Source organism: Ptiloglossa arizonensis, chromosome 13 (genome assembly GCF_051014685.1).
Source record: "Ptiloglossa arizonensis isolate GNS036 chromosome 13, iyPtiAriz1_principal, whole genome shotgun sequence".
In the NCBI taxonomy this organism is placed as follows: Eukaryota; Metazoa; Arthropoda; class Insecta; order Hymenoptera; family Colletidae; genus Ptiloglossa; species Ptiloglossa arizonensis.
The window spans coordinates 6,641,318-6,667,747 of NC_135060.1; the positions used below are offsets into that span (position 1 = coordinate 6,641,318).

General features: G+C 51.7%; 1 protein-coding gene across 2 annotated transcripts in view; it reads right to left on the reverse strand.

The window, feature by feature from the left end:
- Positions 1-26,430, reverse strand: part of Egfr (epidermal growth factor receptor) — a 209,480-nt gene that overhangs the window by 70,706 nt on the left and 112,344 nt on the right. The window contains exon 1 of one of the 2 annotated variants that reach the window (XM_076325981.1): positions 21,505-22,732. The exons of the other annotated variant lie outside the window; for it this stretch is intronic. The gene's annotated coding sequence lies outside the window, so the exon portion shown is untranslated. Of the gene's footprint in view, positions 1-21,504; positions 22,733-26,430 lie in introns of those variants that run through there. 2 annotated transcript variants of the gene reach the window in all.

Sequence of the window (26,430 nt, forward strand, 5' to 3'; positions counted from 1 at the left end):
TCTTCTCGAACGATGTTCGAGCGTTTCTCGTTGAACTAGCATGGAGAATATTGAACCTGTTTTTGATCAAGAAAAATAGCAACGCAACTTGCGTTTCACTCGTTCGGTGGTTTATTCGACCACCTTGAAACAACTCTATCGACGATGCGATTCTAATTGTTCGTGCTGTTAGCTACGCTCGTTTCATCGATTGCCAAAGCACAGCCACGATCGAATACCAATCTCGTTGGTAGGTATCTGTACTAATTGCGAGCGAGGAATTCTTATGAAATTGCACAATTCGTTTCTCGATTAGTCTCGTTTGTACCAGAATCGGTCCGCGATTGAAAAGGCGGCACGACGATCTCGATTCCGTTTCGCGTTTCGTTCAGAAAATATGGACAACGTAGAAATACGTGTTCGAATATTTTACGAATATTTTACAATCGAGAACTTCACGTATGGGACAAGTAAATATATGCTTCGATATTGTTCGAGGATTTCTCATCGAACGAAAATTACGAATAGCGTAATTATGCATATAACGCGTACATATTATAATTTACAGAGCGTAAATGGCTTACGTTCTGCCATTTGTCGAAACTCGTTGTGTCTGTCGAAAAATAATTTCCATGAAAAATGATCGATAATGAACGAAAACCCCGAAAAGAATACGGTGGAAATGAACGCGCAGATACGTGTAACGCGGATCGAAAATTGAACGTAAGTGCTCCCCGTTAAACGTTAGAAGCGAACGTATGCATATTTCGTCCAGATACGTTTGCATATTTCGTGCAAACGCCTTCGTCGTTGATTCTAACCTCGAGTTTGCTTCATTAACGCGAACGAGCTCGGGCGTTCAAGGCAGATCGGTCCGAGATTCGCGACGGCGTGAGAACCGAGCATCGGCAACGATCCCTCGATTCGCGGTATGGAAAACCTTGATTCGATATAACTAATTGTCATTCACCGCGTTCGTCGCGCAAATGAGTCACGACGAGCGAAAGGCGGTAACCGCGTGACGCTATACGGAGTAACGTCGTCGACGTCGCTGGACTTTTCCAAGCTTGAACACGCTTAGAACGACGCAACGTTAACGTCGTTGTAATTAAAATCGTGGAACCGTTTCGAGTAACCAACCGATGGGAACGAAAAACTTCTGTCTCATCGTGAAACGTTTCAGGATCGCGTTCAATCGTTGACGATTAGTTCCGGCAAACGCTCTGTTAATTTATACAGTTTTTTGCGTTTCGATAGATCGATTTTTGAAAGTAATTGGTACGAATGTTTGCGCAACGTTCTGTAAAAAATGAACACGCTTCTTTCGGAGTAAATGACGCTCTGTTAATTTATACAGTTCGCATACGCGTTTCGATAGATCGATTTTTGAAAGTAATTGGTACGAATGTTTGCGCAACGTTCTCTAAAAAATAAACACACTTCTTTCGGAGCAAATGACGCTTCGAACCGTATCGAAATTTATCCAATGCGTCTACCGAGGGTTACACCAAACTGTACGCTACAATCGTCCACTTCCAGAGAAGACAATCATCGTCGATCGGTTCATCGCCGACCCTCACCCCTCGACGAGACCTCTAACGACGTGATTCAAAATTTCGAACGATTCCACCCCACGGTTGCACGTGAAAAGTTACGAGGGCGAAACTGAATCGGTCGACGCACCTGTCGAGGAGCAACGCGCCGGAAATTCAGGTGAATCGACGAAACACCCGCACCCCTTGCGACAGAGAGAAATAAAGGAGGCCCGATCTCCGTCCCCTGATTAGATCATCAAGAATCGTCCATCGGGGAGCCGGCAAATGGCGACGCAGCGGGCAATGAAATGCAATTTATTCAGGTTAGGGATCACTCCCCGCGAAGATACAATTCGCCTGACGCGTGGAACACCCAGGAGCGCCGAGAGAGAGGCGGAGAGAGAGCGGAGCTGGGAGCGCGCGCCCCGAGAGCTCGTTATACGGGCAATGGGGAATGCGACGGAACGGCGAGCGCTGCTCCGCGATGGACCACCCTGTTCGATACCGGCGGAGAGGGATCGAAGGACAATGTCTCACTTGAATTTACTATCGGCCCTGTATTCTCCGTACCCGGGCGGCTTTCTTGCGACAAGATTCGCCGTAGGTCCGTCCTGGCCCGCTCCGCGGCTAACGGTTCGTGAGACCGAGGATCGAGCGAGTTCGGGGCAACCTGACGTTAGAAATCGTCGCGGGGCCGAGTCGTCGAGAAATCGTTCAAGTTCGAGGAGGATTCGAGGAGAATTCGAGGAGGATTCGAGGATCCACGTGGATCGTTGTCGCAGCAAGAAAGGACGCGTAAAGGAATCGTAGGTACGACTGGTTTCGTATATTAGGATTTTATTCGTATCCGCTGCATTTACTTCACCGGTTTATTACAGTTCGTTACGCGCGTGTTCGCATGTTCTTATCAATCGGCTACGCGCAACGCTCATCCTCGTACACTCACGTGCTACAGGATAGTCTAGATCGGAGCGTCACCGATGTACGCTCGATTGCTTCTGTTCACGGAATTAATTTCGTCTAGCCTCGTGTGTCTAAAGTGTGTCCACCTGGAGGATGGTTGTTCTCGCGTGATACACAAGCTGAGAAAATTCGGGTCGTCGATCGCGGGATATCGAAAATACGAGATCGAAGAGGAAACTGTGCGATGGAACGCGGAGTTAACTTCGTCCAATGGAGAATTGCCGAGAATTCGTCGAACCTCTACGGTTCGAACTACCCACGCGGATGATAATCGTTGCAACGAACGCTAAGGCCGAAGAAATTAGCATCATCGATGGCGAGGAATCTAGAAAAGGAAGTATGCGCGCGACGTAGTTGGAACGCAGAGTTCGTTCGAATCTCGTGGGTTTGAACTCTGTCCAGGTGGATCGTAATTGTCGGCGAACGTTCCAGCCGAGGAACCGATCGCCGATGGTTAGTCATCGAGATACAATAGAGCGTAGAAAGAATTGCGCGCGCGCGTTGTTCGCCGGAACGTGGAGTGAAATTCGTCGAACCTCGTGGGTACGAACACTGTCCACGTGGACGATTATTGTGGTACGTCGGAGCTGAGGAATCCTCGCACCGATTGCGAAACGCATCTATGTGCAATAGAGAGCGGAAGCAATACCGTGAACGCGAGGATCGTTTCGTAGAAGCAAGTGGATTCGAATTGGGTCCACGTGGACGATAATTGCTACGACGGGAGCCAAAGTTCGAGAAGTTTACGTCACGTGCACGCGCATGCGCGCGAGCGAGCGTGAGCGAGACGTCGCTCGCGACAAGTTGGAGAAGAAACTACGCGCGTGCGCTCTCGGTGGAACGTGGAGTTAATGCGAAGACTGTTGCGCAACGAACGAGTATCGCGTTACGATTGTTCGCCGTTTCTAGAGGGTTAAACGCGAAGTTAACGCGAACCGCGAACGTTTCGTACGAGCGTTCGCGGAGGCGCGGAGTTCTCCGCGGCAGGAAAGCCATCTACGACTCGGAGCGGAAAATCTACGCGCCGGTGCAACATAGTCGGCATACTAAAACGCGTCGCATAGCTCTACGTAGCGAACGCGACGCGTGTCGTTCGGTAGAAACGCACCGTTGACGCAATCTTTCTAGAATGCCGCGCGGAGAATCGCACCGCGGGACAAAAGGGCACGGAAGTTGCATCGAATCGCTTCCCGAACGCACTATGGTGCAAGGATCGTTGCGTCAGGCGCGTCCCTGGCCCACCAACGCGTTATCCGACGAGCGGAAAAAACACGCGCTCGCCTCGGGGGGGCTGGCTGGCCGGCCGCCGTCCGATCGCGCTAAGGTCGACATCCGTTCGACCATCGAGGCCGTATCCGCGCGAACGGAGTCGTTAATAGTTATGCGGACAACGGATAATTATGCGGCGCACTTTTCTCCGTTCTTTCGCTCCATCTAAGTCGAGTCAGCTGACTACGCGAACGATGATGTCACCGTTGCAGCGTACTCCTCGACGCGTATCCCCGGAGAAACGACACCCACTTGGTCCCGGACACCTACTTGGCCGCGCGCGACGTCACGATTCGAGTACTCCTCGTTTCGAATACACTCTTCTCTCTTCTTTTTGCGATCCAGCCTCCCATCCGTCTTCTCTCTTCCTCCGTTGCTTTTCCTTCCCGACGACTCTTTGCGCGTCTCTCTCTCTCTTTCTCTTTCTCTTCGTCTCTCTTCCAGCCCCCTCTCGTGTTATCCCCCCATCCAGGTTTCCTCCCCTCCAGCCCTACGCTCCGTTTCCCCATCCGTCTTTCTCTTTCTCCCACGCGCGAAACGGTCATGAGCCTCTCGCGGTTGTACGCTCGACGAGAGCTTATTAGAACACGCGTTGCTAGAATCCATCGGATCCGTAAACGGCAGGATTCGCCCACGTGGGCAGCGCCTTCAAAGGTATACCTGTCCGTCGTCTTCGAGCGCGCCTCTTTCGAGTCATTAACGAGTTCTGTCCCGCGAGCTCGAGCTAGCCGCCGAAGAGAGGACTCTTTGTTCGGGTGGATCAAGGTGACGAGCGACGCGCGGCTCCACCCTGCGACTCGGCTCGAATGAAGTCGTCGTTGCTCCAACAAATGGCCCGCTGCGAATTCGTCGCTTTTCACCGTTTAATGGCCCCTCGCGTGGAATTTATACGTATCGTTCCTCACCCCCTCGAGATTTACTCTCGTCGTAAGCGGGACCAACTCCACAGGTATGCTGGAATCGGAGTAGACGCGATTTCTCGCACCTTACCGTTACGAATCGACGTGTATCGATTCGGGACGATGATACCGAAGGCGCGATATCGATCATTGCACGATTCGACAGTCACGGCGAATAATTGCGCCATAATCTCGCGCACCGACTCTACTTTGTATCGGAAGAACGGGTTGCAAACGGTGAAAGCAATTCCGAGCGTTAAGGCTCTAACGTGCAACCTATTGCTCAAAGTACGTTAAATCGAGAACGAGTCGAGTATCGAAAATGAGCAACGGTAGAATATTTTCGAGAGATCGTTCTCAACGTTGAGGGTCCGTCGATTCGATTTGGGAGAAGTTTCCTCAAGGTCGAGAGTCGCTCCGTAAACGTGCGATCGATCCACGTCGAGAGACGCGCAAAAGAATAAGTCGTACGCGAGCGGTTCGAAATTCCGTATCGAGAATCACCGTTGGATCGTCAAGAACGATACAGGGCCGCGACGATTTATCGCGCCGTAAGTGGTACAACTATGCTCGATAAGACTGTTCGAACATTAATTGTAAAGTACACGGCGTTGTTGTACAACCTGTCGTGCAGCACGGTGTTACGGGGCTGCCATAAAACCTGGCGGCTCGCATGTTTGGAACGCGTGTGGCCGTTCCAGCCACCGGTCGGAAAGATTCTCCGTGAGATTTCAATTTCGAAACGGGAGCATCGAAGCGCGAGCATTTCTTTTCACGGAGGTCACGGTCGCGACGATTTTTCGCGCCTCCGACGTGAAGTTAAGGTTTGTAACTCGATCGAATGACTAGTTCTCTCGTAGTATTCGAATCCTCGAAGACAGGAGATCCTTGACTCCGACAGGATGTTTACATTCGGCTCACTTCGGCGTAGTTCGACTACTCGGTCTCCGTTTGAACCGAGACCAACCGTGAGAAGCTCGCGATCGTCTCTGAACTCTTTCCGCGTCTCTTGGAACATTTGTTCGTTCGCGCCCTCCGTTGGAGCTAGTCGAACTTCCTCCCTGTCACGGTGACAAAACACGGTGCTTGGACGAATCTCGATTTCGCGCTACAAATTCCCCTCCCTGAATCCGCTCGCGTTAGAAGATGGGTACACGCTGGCGTTTTCTTTGGCCGGTGGTAAAATATCGCGCGGTTCGTCGGAGCGGTCGGCTCTTTTTCCGTGAGCGTTCGTCTCTGTGGAACGAGGCCGCTCGGACCGTTCGACGGGCATTTGCCGCGATCCGTCGAAATATCGGGGTGTCCAGCGTATAATAAGACACGGCAGAACGCTGCTTCGGACACCTCGGACACATGTCACCGGTGCACGGACGAAACCCTGTTGTTCCACGGGACCGCCGCGTCTACGTCCGCCACTCGTCAATTAGAAGCGACATGGTTCCCGACACGAAAAACTCGGCCGGGCTAGTACCTCGAATCGGGGCCGAGGAGATTCGGGAGAATGACATTAACATACCGACTGCTGGAGAAACGGAGAAAGAGAGAGAGAAAGAGAGAAAGAGAGAGAGAGAGAGAGAAGGAGGGAGAGAAGTGCTCGCGGATAGCCTCGAAGCAGGAGGACGCGCGTCGAGGGAAGCCGATCGGCAAGAAACCGGGACCGACTTCACCAGCGGACCCGTCCGCTCTCGTGCGGCCCGGCTTTCGAGAAACCGGCGAATTCCGCGCGGTTCCCCGGAATCGATCGAACTTCGCGCCTGCCGGAACGACGGGCCCGGGGTAATCAACGAAGACGACTTGATTCGCCCGTTGTCTGTCGTCTTCATCGGGATCACCGATTACCCGAAACCCGATCGCGAGCGGTTTATTCGGAACAACCGAGTTTTGATCCCTCTCGCGCAAGTTTTCTTCCGAGAAGTCATCCCGAACGAAGAAAGAGGATCGTCGGTGGTCCGTCCGTGGTGACGATCGACGCGTTGCACGCCGAGGGCAAGCGAGTGCGAGAAACGTTCTTCGAGCTAAGCGCAGAGATTTGAATCCGAGAGAATTCCAGAGAAGCCGAGTCGAATACGGATAAGCAGAGAGAAGGGTGTAGGACGAGAGGAACATTTCGTACGGAGCGTGGAAAAATCGAATTTGACGCGGTTGTCGTTAACGGAGTCACAGGGAAGAGATTGTTCTCGTTTAAATTTCGCCTTGTTCTCGCGACGTTCGTCGCGCGTTGCACGTATTTGGACAGTTGTTTGCCCGATAAAGTCGTCAAATAGTGCTCCATCGAATACGAGAAGATCTCATGGTATTTTCCAGCGTTCCCCGAAAAGAGAAGTTTGTTAAACGCGGTGGACGAATCCCCCTCCTCGCTTTTATCGCGGCTGGAAACGAGAAGAGGAAACGCGGACCAAAGACGGAGAAACCCAAGGTACACAACCACGACGATAAACATCCCGATAAGCGAAGAGGCAACCGCGAAGATAAAGAAACGCAGACGAACAGCGGAAAGTAACCCGCGACAATTACGTATCGCGAATCGGGAGAAAATTCAAGCTTTTCATTCTCAAAACGATTCAAACCGTAACCTGTAATTTTCCACCTATCGCCTTGAACGAGGTTAACGTTCGTTCGGGGACGGTATAAAAGAGAAACGTTTGTTAGAAAATCTTAATTACGTTCATAATTACACAGAAGAATTCCTAAATTATTGGGAAGTTCATGTGCGAACATTCCAGGCAGAATTTTCGCGCTGTACGATATACATTCGACGCTTTCACTCGGGTACAACGTGTAACAGGTTTAACGGCTGACTAATCGCATCGTAACTAATACAGTGAGTATCGGTTTCGTTTCCCCCACCACCTGTCGTCCCAATTCGCGCGGATCTCATTAGACGGTGACGTTGCTTCGACTTTCGTGTTCTACACGGAAACGAATAGAAAGTTTCACGCGACAAGCGGTGGAACCCTCGATTTACAACGGGAATTGTATCAGTGAGGCGATATTCGAGCGAGTTTTCGTCGCACGATCGTATCCATTTTCTTATTTTTCCGATCGGAGTCACACTTTCGGACTTACGATTGCAACGGAAAGAATCATTCCACGACGATCTCTCTCCTTTCGCGAGAATCTCTCTTGTCTCACGAGGACGTCTCTCGTCTCACTAGGATGTCCCTCGTCTCACGAGGACGTTCCTCATCTCACTAGAATGTCTCTCGTTTCACTAGGATGTCTCTCGTCTCACTAGAATGTTTCTCGTCTCACGAGGACGTCTATCATCTCACTAGGATGTTTCTCGTCTCACTCAGATGTCTCTCGTCTCACGAGGACGTCTCTCATCTCACTCAGATGTCCCCCATCTCACTAGGATATCTCTCGCCTCACTAGAATGTCTCTCGCCCCACTAGGATATCTCTCGTCTCACGAGGACGTCTCTCATCTCAATAGGCTGTCCCCCATCTCACGAGGATATCTCTCGTCTCGCGAGGATCTCTCTCTCTAGTTTCGAGACGAACTCTCCCGTCTGGTCACCGAGTGTCCGCTCGGGCCAGCGTCGACCCCGTCGAATCGGCGTCCCGGTGCAGGAGCACCGGGCCCCCAAAAGGGGTGCAAACGACCCGACGACCTTCGAATTTGCCGCTGACCGCCGCCGGAACGGAAAGAACCGGGGAACAATGGTCCGGTGACAGTCTGGGCACCCAGGACGAAGGGTGAAAAGCGTCGGGGGTCAATTATGCAAGGCGCCGCGAGTGTTTCCCCTCCCCGATACAATGGACGCGCGCGAGGATCGGGGTAAGCGGGAGCGGCGTAGGGGATTTCGTCGTTGGCGTCGCTCGTCTCCGCTTCGGACGCGTCGTGGGATACGCGCTGCGAGTCCGCGCTGTACACACAGGGTGGGCGTCAAGGACTCTCGAGACGAAGCGGGAGACGTAGACCGACCGGTACGCCGGCCATATGTGGACACCGTGTAGACGAACCAGCGCCGCGTGCACGCGCACACGCGCTGAATCCTCGCGTTCCTCTCGCCTATGCACCCAGGAACGTGAATCTTCTCCGCACGAAGCGGAGAACTTTCGGCGTGATTTACGCGCTCGGTCGATCACGCGACACCCGTGAACGTCTACACGCTGTGTACAGGGTGTTCGAACGATGGAGTAGTTCGGTCTCGCGAGTTCGGATACGTTCGAAGAATACGGTGCATCGATACAATACGTTTTTCGAAACGACGCCCAATTCGCGCGGGTATTCGAAAACATCGGCCACACTGTACACACGGAGACTTCAACGCCTGGGATCGAAAGCGCGGTGCGAATTCGTCTCGACGTACGAATCTCCCTCGAAAGTCAATCTCGAAATGTATATACCTCCGTATTTCGCATATTATAATTGAAAAAAAAGAAATTATTTCGTCGTTAACTGTTCGTATCGCGCGAACCGCGATCGATACTACCGTTACGAAAACGCGTATTCCCGTGGAGAAGGTTTCTCTCGTCGTTTAGAATGTTTCTAGCCTCTCGAGGCGCTATTCGTAGCTACGCGAAAAAAAAAGAAGCTTCTCTCGGCGGTTCGCGATCGTTCCGAGTATATTTTCTATAAATATATATCTCGTTGCTATTCGACGCGACGCGTTCCGATCGGTGCGCGGGACGCGCAAGAAACGATCGTTCCTCGAAACTCCGCTCGTAAAACCCCACGGAGTTTCCCGACGTGCGCGCAACGAAACGAATCGTAATTCGCGGAAGAGTCCGATCGTCGAAATTCCTCGTCCAGGGTTCGCGTTCCGTCGATATTGTTAATTGATCGATAGCGAAACTACGGGTGACGTTGCGCGCGTCGCGCGACACCGAAGAAATCCGCGAGCGAATTGGAAAATAAAGGAGTCGGGTGTGGAAATTAAAAACCGCCGCGGGTACGCTCGCGCGGTGTGTACGCTCGAATACTCGTTTGTCGAGTCGTGTCCCGGTCGTAAGACGGATACCGTGTTCCTAGGGAGTCCACTCCGGTTCTACGGGCAGCGCGCGTGCCAATGTAAGCGACTGTTTCGCGGCCCTGCACCGATCAATCGTCGGGTTTTACACCGTCGGGACGGAAACTGGTTTCGCAGGGACGTATTTGCGTTAATGGGGCGCCCGCGCGCCGAATGCCTACCACGGAATGCGCCGCGGAATCGGTGGCCCTCGTTGCGATTAGAAACGGAAAAATTGGAATCGCGGTGGTGGAACACGACGTTCGTTCGATGCGTGGTAGTGGTCGAGATTGGGACGGATCGGCGACAACGGTATTTAAAATGGGTGAAAATTAAAAATCGTGGGCCAACCATCATGGAAGTTGTCTCGTTGTTGCATCCGATCGGAAATTAGTCTTCTTTTCTATCGATCGCGATTGGAGGCGACTCTGGACGACCACGACGGAGCTCTGAATTTTAGCCTACGTTCCGATAAAAATCTTGGAAATTCTCTACTCATGATAGGGTATCGTTCTGGTAGGGTTATTACTATAGAATACGAACAATGTACTTTGAATTTTTAGCGTACATTCTGAACAAAATTTGAAAAATACTTATGAACAGATACCATTCTGATAGTGTTACCATTAAGCGAACGATTAAAATTTCTAAGGTACGCTCCGATCGAAATCTTCGGTAAGTTCGTAGCCCATTTGGAGGATAATTCTCGACGACAGTGCCCACAGCGGATCGAGTACGTCGAAATGGTAGCGACGAGTTTATTTCCTAATCCGCGATTGTTACGTTACCGGCAATTAGTAGCCTTGGCATTTAATACTCGAGATTGTATCGCGTACGATCGAGTACATCGAACCCCTCGAGGGAATCGTAATCGTTGGAAGTGCACCGAGCGTATTGAACGAGCCAGTCCCGTACCATACGTTCCGTGTATCGGATGTACTTAACGCTCGGAGCGTATTGGGTATCCCGATTCTAACGAACGCTTCGAGTCCATTTGGTGCAACGAACGCCAGAATCGATAACGCTAGAGGCTGAATCGATCAGCTGTCCAATTAGAAATCTGTGGTTGGTAACCAACGATCCGTGACGCGAGCACGGGTACCTTAAACAGATGATAACCACGAGGCTCGTATCGATACCAGCTCGTCGTCCGTTTGGAGCTCTCTTCTCGATGAAAACGACTCGCGCCCCGAAAACCTCCAACGTTCGCAAGAACTTGAATCTCTGAGAACTTGAACCGCGGAAAAGGAAATAAATCTTACCGTTTTCTATCGGAATACCGAACCCACCGACCATAATGCGCATTAACTGCGCGCACGGTATCGAGTTAGTTAACCTTCTCGATCTTAGGTCCGTCACCGACGATCAGCAACGGTTCCAAACTGTTTAGTCTACCATAGATACCACGGTTTGGAGTACGAACGATTCTTCGATCGACGACTTCTAAAGAGATTACGCATCGAACTCTGTGCACGTCGACTCGGGTGAAGAATCAGGGTACAATTCGAATATAATTTTTCGAAAATTCAAATCGTGTACACGTGGTATTCGTTCGTAAGCGCGTCGGTAACGCGAGAACTGTACGAGTTCGAAGATCTACGCGTTGATGCAACGCTCGCATAGGTGGAACGCATTTTCCTTAATTTACATCGGCTTCGTTCCGCTACACCTGACGATACAAAGTACACGGACGAATAACCGAAGGCAAAACGCCGACGAGAGAAAGCGTCCGCGATACAGCGGCAAGGAACGAGACGCGGCGCAAATTGCTGTTACGAAACACCAGCCTGAAAGTGTATCCCGTGTGTTTAGCGCGGCAAGTATCCGACGTTCGTGCTTCTAGAGGGGAATCGCCGTCGCGACGCGCGTCGCTCGAACAAAAATTTTACGAGCCTTGGCTTCACTCGAAATTTATCGAACTTTATCAGACTGTCTTCCGTAAGGAAACAACGAGAAGTATTAAGTTACATGGAAAGTAATTCCGTTCTCCAAAATGGAGAATGTATAATTTAATAAAATGTTTAGACACTCTAGAAAAATCGTGTTTCGTTTTCACTAAAAAAAAACGAAATGACTTTCCGAACGACCCAATTTTATCCCTGATAATGACACGAGTCGAAGTGATACGGGTGACTATTTCAACGCTACTCGTAGCACAGGTTTAGGATCGGCGAAAACTGAACCGGTTTGTTCAAAATCGGTGGACTTTTGTATAGTGTCTTCGAAGAAGAATTTTTCTTAGAATTTGGACCAAATTGGGGATGTTTATATCTATTTAGAGTTCCAGATTGGACAGACGCTGGGAGTTGTAGGCCGGTAGTCTTTAGATTCGTTTGGAATTCGAGACGAGTCGAAGCTGTCTTCGCAGTGGAGCGAGTCGATCGTCTCGGAGTAGGAACGAGAAGTATCGCAACGATTCTAGATCCAACGACCCCGGTGTAACCGACGTAACGTCTAATAAAAGCTTCGCCGATGACTAGCACGCGTGCGCGCGTGCACATAGCCGCGACACGCAGGATCAATTATCGGATGATCGAGCACACCGCCTCGTATCGCTTTCCTTTCGTGCGCGGCCGCTCATTTGCGTAAGCGAGCCTGAACCGCACGTAGGCCCCGTGGGCTCGCGCCGCGATCGTAAAAACTCGGTATAATCGGTGTAATTGCGGAGCCAATGAGCGGTTCGTACTCCTAGGTGGATACGGTAGGTATCTCGACCTACCCATCGGGGCCGTTGTGCGTCGGTTCGCCTTTCGTTTCGACCGACCCACGTGAAACGCGTACGCAACAGCGCGCCGCGCGAAAAACAAAACCCCGAGGAACAATTTTCTCAACGGTGGAGGGTGAAACGGTGGCTGAGAATACGAGTACGAGTACCAGCGGGCACGAAACGATCGTACGCGAAATCGCGTGCGGTGTATCGATAAGAAAAACGAGCTCGAGGTTCCACGAGCTCGACGATATTCCGCGAACCGAGAGCTCGCGCTCGAACGAGGAACGTGGATTCTCGCGCGAGCGGAGAACGAAATCTGGTCCGAATTCTAGGTTGCTCGCTTTCTTTCGCAATTGGTCGAAACTCGCGCGTGGCTGCGAATACGGTAACGTCTCGGATATTTTATCGCTCGAATTCGCGATCGAGTCATCCCCCACCAAGGTACGTTCGTTCGACACGAGCCACCGTTTCTTAGAGTGTACGGGGTGTCTCGGTTAGTCGTATTATTTCTCTCGATTTGTACCGTTGTTGTTGTTGTTCGCGGTGAAAATCGTTTCGAAAGGAACACGGTTTCAAGCGCCATTCGTCGGTCTCTTTCGCCAGTCACCGATCGAGTTCGACCAGTCCCGACAAAAAGATTCACCACCCGTGGCTCGCATATCGATAATCGTCGATCTCGATTTTCGAACATCACGCGAGTCGCTACCGCGTGATATTCGTAATCTCTCGCAATTTTGGATTTCGATCGTCGACTTTTCCAACGTTTCTCTCGATCTTGTGCTCGTCCATCGCGTCGTTAGTCTCGTCCGTAAAATCGATCGAACTACGCTTTCCCAGTCCCGATTCGCCACCGTGACGAATCGCGATCGAAGAAAGTATCCACTCGCGAGTCCCCTCGTCGAAAACCTTGCTTCTCCGTGCGTGTGTTATTTTCTTCGACGAAAAGAAAAAAAAAGAAACAATCGTCGTCCCAGAACTCTTTAAAATCGTGCACGAAGTCCTCGGTCGGAAAGTTCGCTCCTTCGTGTTGCAATTATCTCGGATAAAAGAATAATCGAGGTCCCCCGGAACACGTGAAATCGTGCACGAATATCCCTGTCGGTGGGGCTAAGGGAACGCGAACCAAGGTGAATAAAAATGTAAAGCACGGGATCGACGTGTAATAACTCCTTTCCCTCGGTTTCCCGCTCTAATGGAGCCGCATCGTTGGAAAAATACGCGCTCGTAAGATTCTTCTGCAACCGGACTTGGGCGCTTAACTACGGTATACTCGTAAGACTGGAATATACCGCCGCGGTGGGATACGTTGCACGCGTCTATACATCTCGTCGGAGGTTGAATTCTAGTCGTGGCGAGCCCTCGTAATCTTTAGCCCCCGAGGTCAGCACGAGCTCGTCCGTACGACTGGAGATCCTCCGTAGATAGAGAGAAGCCCGGCTGAGAAACTCGTGTCGGTATGTACTCGGTACACGACCGTGCACCTCTGTATTGGTAGATAGATACTCGACGGACCCGGGCCCTCACCGGAGGCTGGCCGCATATTATGCGCTCGAAGTCGTGCTCCGGCTAAGACAAAGGGTTCCACGGATGCTGCACCGAGATAGCGGTAGTGAGAGCACCCGGGTTCAAAGGTTCCAGGTTTCGGACGCCGCATCGTGGAATTACTGAATTTTTCCTCGCCCCCCCCCCCCCTTCTTTACTTCGCGTTAAGAAACTTTGTCGATGGGGAGGGGGATAGAAACTTTGAAACTTTGAGAGCTAGCAACGCGAGATATCGATCTTGGAAAGGGCTGGAAAAAAGGTGAAGGGAACGACGAAGTAGAGGTTCAACGACGTGCGAAAAATCGAAACGACCGATGTCTCGATTATTGTTGCTTCCGATGTGTAAGTAAAAATTAAAAATTCAAGAAGCTTCTGAAGAGAATATTTATCGACGATACGATCGCGCATCGAGAATTAAACATCGAGCGAGAATAATAATAAGAAACTTGGTAAACGACGCTGGAAATATCGAGTACGGAGTGCAGTCGATCGTGTTCGAGGTATCCATTCTATTAAATGCACCGAACAAGTGTTCCACTTTCGGTGCCCCCCTTTTTTAAATCCTTCAAGTGGCTGCGTTCTCAAATACTTTGAATTTGAGTCAGTTCCCCCGGCAGTCGCGTGTTTGTTCTAGGCATACGCCGCAGATTAACATTTAGATGCTGACAGTAGGAATACAGCTTCGTGTACGAGGAAACGTTACGAGCATCGTCCCGTGATAAGAGATAAGAACGTTGTCCAACGGTGGTTCGCGAGCTCTGCCAGGTGTAAGTAGCAACTAATAAAACCGTGCTTATCTCGCGCCGATGTTCGAACGCTCGTATCGAACGTTAACCAAGATGTCTCGGCTCGCGAAATCCTCGACTCGCGAGAAACTTTAAATTTTCGAACGGAAATCGTCGACTTTCGACCGAGATGAAATTACGCATCGGTGAAGGTACAGTGTAACCATCTTGTGCTCTCGAAGCAACGTTCTTTATCGATCGCTCGAATCGCGTTCAACCCTGAAGCAATCCAGTATTTCTCGTCTCAGAGACGTACGAGATCTCCTCGTACGTAAATTCGATATCGAATTCAAATTAGCCGGAGTTACGATATTCGAATACGAGGAATATCGACAATTGTAAAAAAATATCGACGTATATGAATTATCATCGGCGCCACGAACCGAGTTGCGCGCATAAATTATCCTCGACGACACGGTTGATCTTTGACCGATCTTTGTTAACGCAAGAATACCAAAGAACCGATAAGTTCGATCGTTCGTATTTTCTCTCGGAACGTGATCAATTTAATCTCAAACAGAAGCCGGACAAGATTACCGTGCTGACATATTGTTATTTCTCGTTCGTGTATTTATCTTTGAAAAGATTCACCTCAAAATTTGCACACTCGTGTCTACTCGACGGAGATAGCAAACGAAATAAGAAATATAGATCTTCGATACGTTAATTCTCTCCGTTCGATCGAAATTGTACATTTGCGTACCGAAGAGATTTCGCAACGACAAACGAACTGCTACAATTATTCCGATTACACCGCAGGTACACGGTGGCACGAAAAATATCCAAAGAACGCAGCGTGGTTCAACCGAGAAGAGAATCTCAGGACCTTTCGATCTGGCGAACGGTATTGCCAATCGTTGAACTCTCGCGAGACGCTCATCCAGAGAAGAGGTCCGCGGTCTCTCCGGTTTACGAAGAATCCGTAATCGCATTCCGCGAGTATCCCGGTCGAAATCGAGGAAGAAGCATCGAGAAATCGTCGAGCCGATAATCGGTATCTCGACGGTGGACCGTTCGGAGCGTGGTTCGCGGCATCGAAGATATTCGTGATGCAATCGCGGATCTACGATCCTCGAGACTCGGCTCGACTCGCGGGAAATCTCAACCGCGGTGTCCCGGGACACCGTGTAGAGTACCCGCAGGATCGCGCGACTCGTGTACATCCTGCGCAACCACGAACGCCATAGCGTCGTTTCGAGCGCGACTTTAGCGTCGGTTTAACCTCATTCCTGCCGGTGACGTCACTCTCGCCTTTCCCTCGACTCTGGACCTTCCAGCATCTCCCGAGATGCGCGACCCGGCCGTCTATCGACTATTATAGGCGGACGATCGTTCGTCTCGGTTAACGATTCGTTTAACCGACGCTGCTTTTCCCTCTAACGGTGAGCTTTCTTCTCCTCTTTGGAACGCGAAACGAGAGATGACGAAAAACGAACGCAACCGACGATCATTGGCCAGTTCTGGCGCGACTCGAGGCGCGCGAGTTTACGAAAGTGAGTCGCGAAATTTCGACCAGTCACGCGATTCTTCACGATTTTCTTACCAGTGATATTTCGACTTGTACTTTTCCGTACGGTCGTATCTCGCGTCTGGAAGTTCTTCGAGATCCTTTTCAACGTTGTCTCTCGTCGGTGCGCCGTTTCTCGTTGTACGGGATCAACGAACGAACTTTGTCCAATTCGGAACCAGTCGCGAATCTTTTACACACGAGGATCGATGCGATTTCAACCAATCGGAGATTCCGAGTTCGACGATTCCTCTTACGCCCACGATAAAAAGTCTCTACGATGGTTCTTTTCTTCTCGCGCTTTTTCTCTTTTTTTTTTTTGTTTCTTCATTCGTCGACGATAATTCTTCCTCGGCGTCGCGCGATTACCGATAATTGCGCTATCAGACACTCGTTTGGAACGTATTATGGTGGTCGTTAGCGCGAGAATTTTGCAACCGCGAGGAACAATACCGAAGCGCTGCGAGGATTCTCTCGGCTCTGTAAAAACGGCGCAAATTACACGCGTTAAATATATCCAATTCGACTCGTAATAACTGGATAGTTTTTGTTTCGCATCAACGAGCGTTGCGGCGCTTCTGAGTGCCTCGACTCTGTCGTTGCGTCGTCTCGTGAAAAGTCCTCGCGAGAAACACTTTCGAGAACGAGGCTCTTCGTGAAACTTTCTCGCGGTTTTCCAACTCGACCGGGATATTTTTCGTTCGTTTTTTCGAGCGTTGAACGCTTCGAAATTCTTCGATCGTCGGGTGAAAAGACCTCGCGAGAAATTTTCGAGAAATCTTTCGCAACGTTCGGTCGCGATGGGGAGGATTCTGTAAAAAAATAGCCACAGGTTACGAACGGACGATCATCTCGGAACGTGGCGTCGCGAGGACGACGAATACAGAGGAAAGTCGACGAGTCGCGAAGAAATTAACATTTTTCCTGGCAGGGGGGGCCGGGTGACTTTCATCGAGAGGTTTCTACAAAAACGGAGGCGCGCGTATTCTTTTCGTTCGGGTCGCGCCGGGCGTATCCCATAGAAAGGTATCCCATAGGGATCCGGCGTCAATACCCTCGAACCGAAACGGTTGCCTCGAGGGCCCGGGCACGGGTCTCGAGCGTCCCGTCGACGTCCCAAAAAGTCAAGGTGTCCGTCGACTCTCCGAGCATTGTATCCGGGAAACCCTCGGCCACTTGCTCCGAGTCTTCTCCGTGGTGGAAATTTATCTTTCGGTTGGCAAAGGGAGGGGTCTTGCACTGGCAACCAGGTGACACATTCTTTCGCGTTGCGTGGGAGTCGAACGGGGAAAAAATTGATCGATACTACGTGCGCGTACACATTAACGTAATAACACGGAATGCGATTTTTTACGGGCGCGATATCCGGTAAAAGATATTTGCGAAAGGGTCGAGTTTTTCGCGATATTATTAATTCGCGTTTTCGAACACCGACACAGAAACGTCGTATCGGTTACGCGCAAGTACGATGCCCAACGTTGGCACGATTTATCAATTCGTTGCGCCGTTCGCGTAGAAACCTTCGAACCAGATTTTACGGGAAAGTCTCGACGTTACCGCACCTACGAGACACTTACGTGCATAGGTACCTACTACCGCGCGACACCTATGCGCCACGTTCGCCAGAAACTGGTCGATGTGACAAATTGCGCGATACCGAAGGATATCGAAGTCAACGTTGCCAATGGGCAACGGGTACTCGGTCGCGCGATCGATTTATCAGCGACGCCGATCGTGTCTTTCCGGTAGAAAATAATGGGCCACGGTGCACGCGCGCGCGCTCGCCCGACAAAACCGTCGCTAACACAATGAGCGTTGCATCGATTGCGTTAACGGTCGGGCTTTCCTTCGCGAGTCGCCGCGACGGAAACGCTGCGGAGGAAAGAAAAAGGAGAAAAAAAACCGGAAGAATTTCGTGTAGGCCGCGCGTGACACGCGCGTCATCGGTATTCCGAGGTTTCGCGTCGGCTACAGGGTGTCGCGATATTTTACACGACTCGATGAAATTCTTTCGAAGAAGCCGGGAGTGTTCTCGGCGGCGAGTTCAATTCCATTCGGAACGTACTGACGACGCTCCCGCAGGAACCGCGACACGATCGACCTTCTTTCGTTTCGGAGTAGGCGCGTCCTTACAGGAGGTAGAATATATATTTTTTTCTTTTCCTCTTTCCAACGTGCATCGCTGGGACGCACCGAACGCATCCTACGTCGTGCACGACCGAGTGGACGCCATCCATATGTACGCATAACCATAAGACGACATCCCAAACGCGGTATTCCGACGTCGATGCGGACGAGCCGAACGCGTCGTTACCGCGACGCGTACCTTCGCGCACCGGCGACCTAATCGGCTTCGTTCGATGCGCGTTATAACGAATTATGCGCCGACGTTTCCGACTCTGTTCTACCACGGAATAAATTTGTAAACGTCTAGCGGGAACTCCTCCCCGTCGAGCCTCGTTTTCGGTTCCTCGATCGGACCACGACGCGTTCGTGGTTCCGTGAAGACTAAAAATAATTACACGGTCCATTGTATCGAGAGAATTGCAGTTTTAGAATGTTATCGGAAACAGTTGCCAGTTGGAAGTTCCACTCGTCGAGCCGAAGGATCGAGTAACCCTTTCGGAGCACGAGATCGCTCCGACCTTAAAGCTTCGAGAGGAGAAATGTCTCGAACCCGTGTTTTCAACTGTATAACGCAGCGAAAGGACCGAGAAGGTACAGGAACCTCCAGCTGCGTCTATTGTAGTAACTTATTGTTACAATTGTTACAATATTGTCTCACCGCGAAAGAAATCTTCCACAGATTCGATGAAAGGAAAACAACTCGCGTCTATCTCGAACCGTGTATTTTCCATCGTTATTTATCGATCGTGGAACTCCTCACGGCCGTCTCGATTCCTCGAACCGTATCTTTATTAACGACAAATAACTGTGACGCGTCTTTACATTTTTTTCGCGCGTCAGCTTCGAGCGAAATCTTCCACGGCCGTCATTGTCCCACCTATCGTATTTTGTATCGCGTAATAATTGTACCATCGATACGATAATAATATTACGTTGCGTCTCCGCTCCGAACTCGAAAGCGTAATTACAATCGTCCCGTGTCCACTTTCGATCGCGAATACTCCCGCGTTCTAACGCGTCACGACCTTCCGTCTTTAAAGCGTCGCCTTCTCACGTACGATTTATCGTTCGCGCGCAAGATCTTAAACGGCATTATCGCTCCTCCTGTAATTTTATCTCGTTTCGTTCCGAATACTTCTCGATCCGCTCCAAGGCACCGTACTCCGTTACGCGAAGAACGCCGTAGAAGACTTTGCGGCCGATTCAATTACCTCGATCGAATCTTTATCGATGCGAACAATCTCGGAGATTTTTCGAACCTTCTCCGTTTTCCCGCAACGTTTGGGAGATATTATTCGTCGATTGTAACGTCTTACGATGTCATCTGCACTGTACCTTTTATTTATAAGATTATACGTTTATAAATTATATACATAGATTATCTATACATAGAATTTATAAACTAGACTTTTATATATATAGATTATAAAATCGCGCTTATTCTTTAGCATCGTCTTCTACTCGACGATAAATCGATATGCACCAACGGTTCGTTCGCACGAACAAACGAAACTTACGAACCTAATCACGGCGTCGACGATACCGAAGTGCAACGAACAACACGAACCGAGAAGTTTCGTTTGGTGAGCGCGGTCTTTTGCGCGCGAGAACCCAGCAAAAGGGTAGCCTCTGCAGCGCGGGGACGAGCAGGGAGGGGAAAAAAGGTGGACAGCTCTACGTTTTCCCCGTGGGCACCGAAGTTTGAAAAGGTAAGCCACCTAATGGTCCGGCGCGGTGGCAGATGTCACATGCTCGGGGGCCGAATGTTTTCCAAACGGTCGTTTTGCCGCCAACGCAAGCCGACGGGCTTCTTACCCCGGCGTTCGAGTCTCCGGCGGCTACTAACGATCCCGCAAACATTAGGCGCCGCAGGTCCCGGGGAGACCGCGAAGAAGAAATTCCAGGCTTGTGCAATTCGCGTGTGTCCGAATGCCTGGATATCGGACGCGGAGTTTCTTTCTCGACGGGCCACCGTGCGCGGATTCGAAAACCTCGGTGCGAGAGGACACGAGGGGACACGAGGAGAAGGTGTCTTCGTCGTCGACGAAGACGAAACGACCACGAGGACTCGTTAGGTTAACGAACCGAACGAATCGTGGAATCTCCACGCGGTGAAATAGCACGACGCGTGAAACGTAGGAAGAAGCGAACGGTGGAAAAAGAAGATGAAAATTAATACGAGGCGTAGACGCGTCGAAGGTCGCGCGTGTTTATAACGACGCGCTATATCGAGTTCACCGTTAGCCCTCTAAGCGCGATACACCTCTGACAAGGCGATCGGATTGCAAAGGCGACCACGACGCGAAATCGGAGTAAGGTCGGTCTCTCCCGAGCGCTAATTCGTATCGCTACGGCGATCGGCGAGGGACTCGCTTTTTCCGCGGCACGGTGTCAAAATGATCAAGAGCGATCGCTCGAGTTCGGGGCCCCGTGTATAAAAACCGATATATCTGGTCAACGGCGCGGCGTATCCGCGACAGGGTACAAACGGTTCCGCGGATCTGTTTACGTTTCGGAGCCAGAATTTATGGGACGAACGTGATCCGTACGCGGCGCGTACGCGAGAGTCTAGCTCGCGCGATTTCGAAGGAAGAAACACGGTGCCGCGGCACCGGGGCGCGCACACCGGCTCTCTCTACCCTTTATAAATCTTTTCACCGAAAAGCGAGCTCGGTATGTCGGGAGTTTTTTGTCGCAAAACGCGCGCGACCGAGCCGACTCGCGTTTCGGCGGTTAGGCGCGCAAGGAAGAGCGTGGCTGCCGCGGTGCGGCGCGACTCGGAGCGGAGCGGCGATACGACGACGTTCGGCCCGTGGATACTCCCGGTCCGTGTTGCACGGAGGAAGAATGTACGCAAGAAAAGTTTAAGGCGTGTCGATCTACCGGACCGGGGAGAGACCGTCTCTCGACGGCTCGTTTCTCCGTAAACTTTCGCCGGTGCCGCGAGCTGCGAACGCGGCGGTGCTACCGGCCGAAACGAGCTAGACGTCGATAAACTCGCGCGGTGCCCGAGCGGATCTCGCGCGCACGAGGAACCCTCCGACTCGTTGGGAAACGTTTCCACGTAACGGTTAAGAAACGAAAGCCGATCGACGGACCGCGTCCGGGCGGGAGACTCGTTCGATCTCGCGCCACGCGAACACGAATCGACACCGAATCGTTCCGATCGGTTCGAATTTCCAGGAGGAGGTGGATCGAAGGCGAGAAATCTCGCGGGTAGAAATAGTCACTCACCGATTCAGCAGCGATCGTTCGGCCGACGAAATATCCAAGGCGAGGCATTCGACACGCTGCGCGTACGAAACTTCAAGGAAACGGAACGTTCACTTTCAAAACAAGCGAGCGTGTCCCCGGCGTTTTCGTCGGTCGCCGCGTGCACCACACTCGGAACGTTCGAAGCATTCGTTCGACAACTCGTTGTCGCACTTTCGCGACTCGCGTCGTACACCCGGTTCACCGCGTCGGTGAAAATCCGCGCGTGGCACGTGGGTCCCTCCTCCCGGGTGGTCGGGGGTAAACGAGGCAACTCGTTCCTCTTCCTTTTCTTGTTCTTCTTCCTCCGGTTCTTGTTCTCGTTCCTCTCGGTCGGTCGGTCGGTTGGTCGGTCGGTCGGTCGGTCGGTTGGTAATATTTGTTTTTTTTCTTCCCCCTCGATCGAGGCGGGGAGGAGATCCGTTGGTCGATCGCGCGCACGACGATCGACGCGCACGGGGAGTCACGCGAGACGCTCGACACGCGCGAGAGAAGCCAGCAGACGTCTCCAGACGGGCGCGTCCATGAGATCGACTGATCGCGGTGCCGCGCGAGATCGAGTTTACGCGGCCCGATAAGAGGTGCACACGCGCTCGCGCTCGCGCTCGCGGACGCACGCGCGCGCGCGCACGCACGCCGTTATCACCGTCAAACGCGTCGACGTCGCACTCTCCGTACGGCTGGCATCGCTTCCACGAACCCGTTCTCGCTCGTCTCGCGTTCCCCGTCCACCAACGGTGAAACGAATTCCACGGTTCGTTCCTTCCGAACCCGTAAAATCCGAAAGTTTATCGCCGTCGTTCCGGCCAACCTGTTTCTCCGCCGACAACAATACCGCCCGGTGTCCGGATCGTTCCCTTTCGCTCGAAACGACAACGGCCACGACGACGACGACGACAGCGACGAGGACGACGACGAGGACGAGGACGAGGACGACGACGACTCGTCCAGCCGTGGCCGTACCGCGTGTACGGTGTGTCCTGCTCGGGGTCGCTACGTCGCGAACGTAAACGTCGCCGCGTCGAACGGGACACACCGACGATCAGTTTTCACGGTTCACTCGCGACGAAGAACGCGCTCTCGCGCCGAGAGGAAGAGCGCGACGCGACTTACGCACAACCGCGCGAGAAAGGAAGAGGCGGCTTTCGCGAGAATTCCTGCCGATCTTTCGAGGCCTCCTCTTCGGTCCGCGCGTCTCACCTTGCGGAGAGCGAGTCTCCAGGTCGGCCATGCAACGACGTACAGGTCCACGCTGGGCAGGAGTCTCTCCTCGCCTCTCCTGCGCCTTCGGGCCTCTCCCTTTCCACCTTCTACCACCACCACCGCAGCCCGCCGCTACTCGGGTACCGCCACCACCACCGTCGGCATCGGAGTCGCCACCACCGGAGTGCCTCTCCACCTTCTTCTTCTTCTTCTTCGCGAGCCGTCGGACTTCCTCGCCTCTCTCGCCACCCCTCTCTCTGTCTCTCGACCGAGAGACCGACCAGAAGACAACTCCTAGAGGCCCCCCACCCCGCTCCTACCCCACCTCGTCTTTGCTCGCCTCCGCGGGCTCTCTCGCCTTCCTCCTTGCTTCGCCTCCTCCAACTTCTCGTCCTTCTTCGTGGATCGCTCGGTTTCTCTACTTTGCTCCTCTAGCCAGGTAGAGAGCGGCTAGGTGTGCAACGGTTGCGCGCGTGCGCGCCCGTAGCTGCGTTTCCTCTACGCGCGCACCGAGCCACGAGGGACGGTGACGGGTGGGGAGGGCCGAGGGGCCCCACCGACTCGGGGCCTTTGTCGCTACGCGGAACGCTCGAGAGTGTGGATGCACGGCTCATGATCCCCCTCGGTCCTCTACACCTGAGGGTTGCGCACGGTGCATCTGGACGCGGAAAAAACATGTGTTCCACGAGAGCGTCCGCCGCGAACACTCGGGACACCGACTCTCGGCTACGGGCCCGTCGAACCGCTACCATCGCTTTCGCGAAACGCTCCAATTTCGAGCAACGTGGAACGCGCGTGGGCGTACCGCAACCGAGAAACGTTCCACGAACGTTTACGCGAACCTCGCACCGAGGACGACACCGCGACCTCTGCCGAGCCTCCAGCTCGCGCTCGAGCTCGAGCTCGAGTTCGCCGGGGGAATCCCGGAAACGGTATCTTATCGGATATCGCGCCGCGTTGAACCGACGTTTTTCGACGAATCTCCTGCAACGCGGAACGTCGAATCGAGATACCGTTGCGAGTCGAACGCGTTCGCGATTCGAACGACACCGGACTGCTTTTCACGAACGTAGAGGTTTCGATTCATCGGTTGAATTTTGCAAGACGAATTTCGAGAATCGTCCATCGAATTCAATGTATTCCGATGCAAACGCGTCGCAACGTTTTCTCACAGTTCCACTGTGGCTATCTATAAACGAAGACGAACGATTGTCGAGGAAACTGCCTAACGAGCTCGTTGGAGTCTCGAGATTAGAAAGAGATACGATATTGTATTTCTCGTTAGTTAATTTCTACACTTATATATTTCTACGCTTGGTTATTTATTACACGTATATATATATCGTATATACGTGCGTATCGTACATTTACGCGTACGTGTATACGCACAGAACGGTATAAATAAATTAACAAATACGTAGGAGGGTGTGTATTTCTTTTCTCGTTCAGGCACGTTCGATATCGAGCGAAAAACGTACATTCCGCCTCTCTCGTGTAAACTCTCTCGTTTGCCCGAAAACTACGACAATCGCGGTTGGATCGGCATCGAGATCGAGATGTTCGATCGTCGAGTGGCGCGATCGTTTCGAATATTTCGCACGCGTTTAGGATAAAACGGGTTCCAGCGTTCGTTGGCGCGTACAGCGTGAAAACGCTCGCTCGTACCGTACCTAATCGAGCGCGGCGAGAATCGTGGAATCGCGTTACGTAAACGACCAGCTTGCGCTGGTGTGAAAATACAACGTGTCCGTTTTCCGAGAAGAATCCGTCGATCGCGGCCGTTACGTGGAAACGGGCTTTTCGAGAGGAATCCCGTCGATCGTTCGCTTTTTCCGCGAACCGCGCTAGAAGTCCTTTACCATAAATCCGCGATAACGCGCCTCGACGAACAAGGCCGAGAGAATCCTTCGGTCGAGCCGAGAAGAACGCTCGGTGACGATCACCGCCGGTAAGAAACGGTACGAGATCTATGAAACCAAAGGTCGAAACGAAATACCAAGCCGACATGAAAATAACGGGGATTCTTTTAAAAATGTAAACGTCCCTGGTTCCGGAATAAAGGGAACGTTAGTTGAACCTTGGTTAAACCTCTTTCCACATCCATCGAGACGAGATTTTCCAATGTGTTCGAGAATACCTGGTAGCGACGGATACCGCGTCGAGAGTATTCCCTCTGCGATGATCGATCGATTCTTTAACGAAATATACTCGTTCGAATTGAAAAATTACTTTCGATCTTCGAAACGATCCTCGGCGCGTTCAACTCGTCCGCTCGAAACGAAAGAAACAATTCCACGTGTTTCTATTTCTCGAAGAGAGAATAATTTCGTAGAAATTATTCCCGGGCAGTTTCGCACGGCAGAAGTACAAGATTCAATAACCAGCGAATGAAAATTCACCGTATTTGAAACGAAATAATTCTTATTTGCTATAATTCTCTCAATAATTAGGTCTCGAGTTTCTCTCGAACGGTAAAGGTTCCGACCGAAAGTAATTCTACTACGCGAAAATTAAATTACTTTGTTTTTCTTTCATTTTTCTTTCTTTTTACGGTCGATTGAAAATCGATGGAAAAAAACGAGACGCTGAACGAACCTCGTTGAAATTTTCCAGCAGTCGCGTGACCTTTCGTCTCAATACGCGATAAAAGCAACCACGACGCACCCCATAGATTTCTCGGAGCGAGCCGAGCGTAAAGGCAAGCTTCTCGATTTTTGGCAGGTGCCTGCCGATGTGCCGCTCCGTTTCGATCGCTCGACCCGTCCCGAAACCCTGAAAGACCACCCTCGATCCACCCTTGACATTTTTCGCTCGAACACTGACGCGGCATTGTTCGTCTCGAGTGGCTCGACTATTCCTACGGCATTGTTCGGCGTCGGTCGAACCCTCACCCCCGCAAAAAGAGACCCCGTGGTGAGACACAGCCGCGTTAACGGACGCAACATCCTCGGAACAATGGTGCAAAATTTCGGAGCGAGAACATCCTATTCCGATTCCATTTGTCATTGTTCGAAAGTCGGCTGGTCGTTTCGATCGTCCTTTCCACCGCGGTGCTCTCACCGCTTCCTCGAAGGACAATTTCGAGCCGCTCGAGGTCTCATCGGGAACCTCTAAAGGTGCTCGAATCGACGATTCGGTCGTTTTCGATCGTGAACGCGAAACATCGGTTTATAACGAAAGGAACAATTCCATCGTTTTCGACGAAAGATCGTGACGCGTACAGAAACAAAAACACACTTTTACGGTGGAAAAAGAAGCATTTTGTAATAATTTCTATTCGTCTCCGGAGCAGATTAACGTTTAATCGGAATGGCACGCCTGTGAAAGAGTAACTTTCGAGTTTACTCGTATCGGAGATACACTTCTCGCGACGAGGCTAATTATCGTCCACGCGTTTCGTCTCGCGAGGATAACGGCGATCGCGCGAGTTCCCCGAGCATCAACAGGTGGTTTTATGCGCGCGTGGGCCTAAATTTAGCCGCGACATAACCTCTCCTACTCTCTTTCTTCGAGTGTCCCCTCTGTCGTCGAATTTGTCTCTTTCCGTACTCCGCCCTTCGGGCCGAGCCCTCTCTCGTCGTCGTCGTCGTTGTCGTCGTTGTCCTCCTCCTCGTTGATATCCGCGCGCGCGCTCGAGCTCTCGTTCGAACGCGCGGTGACGAAATTACCCGTGTTCGCGGAACGCTTGAAAAATGTCCCGCAGTC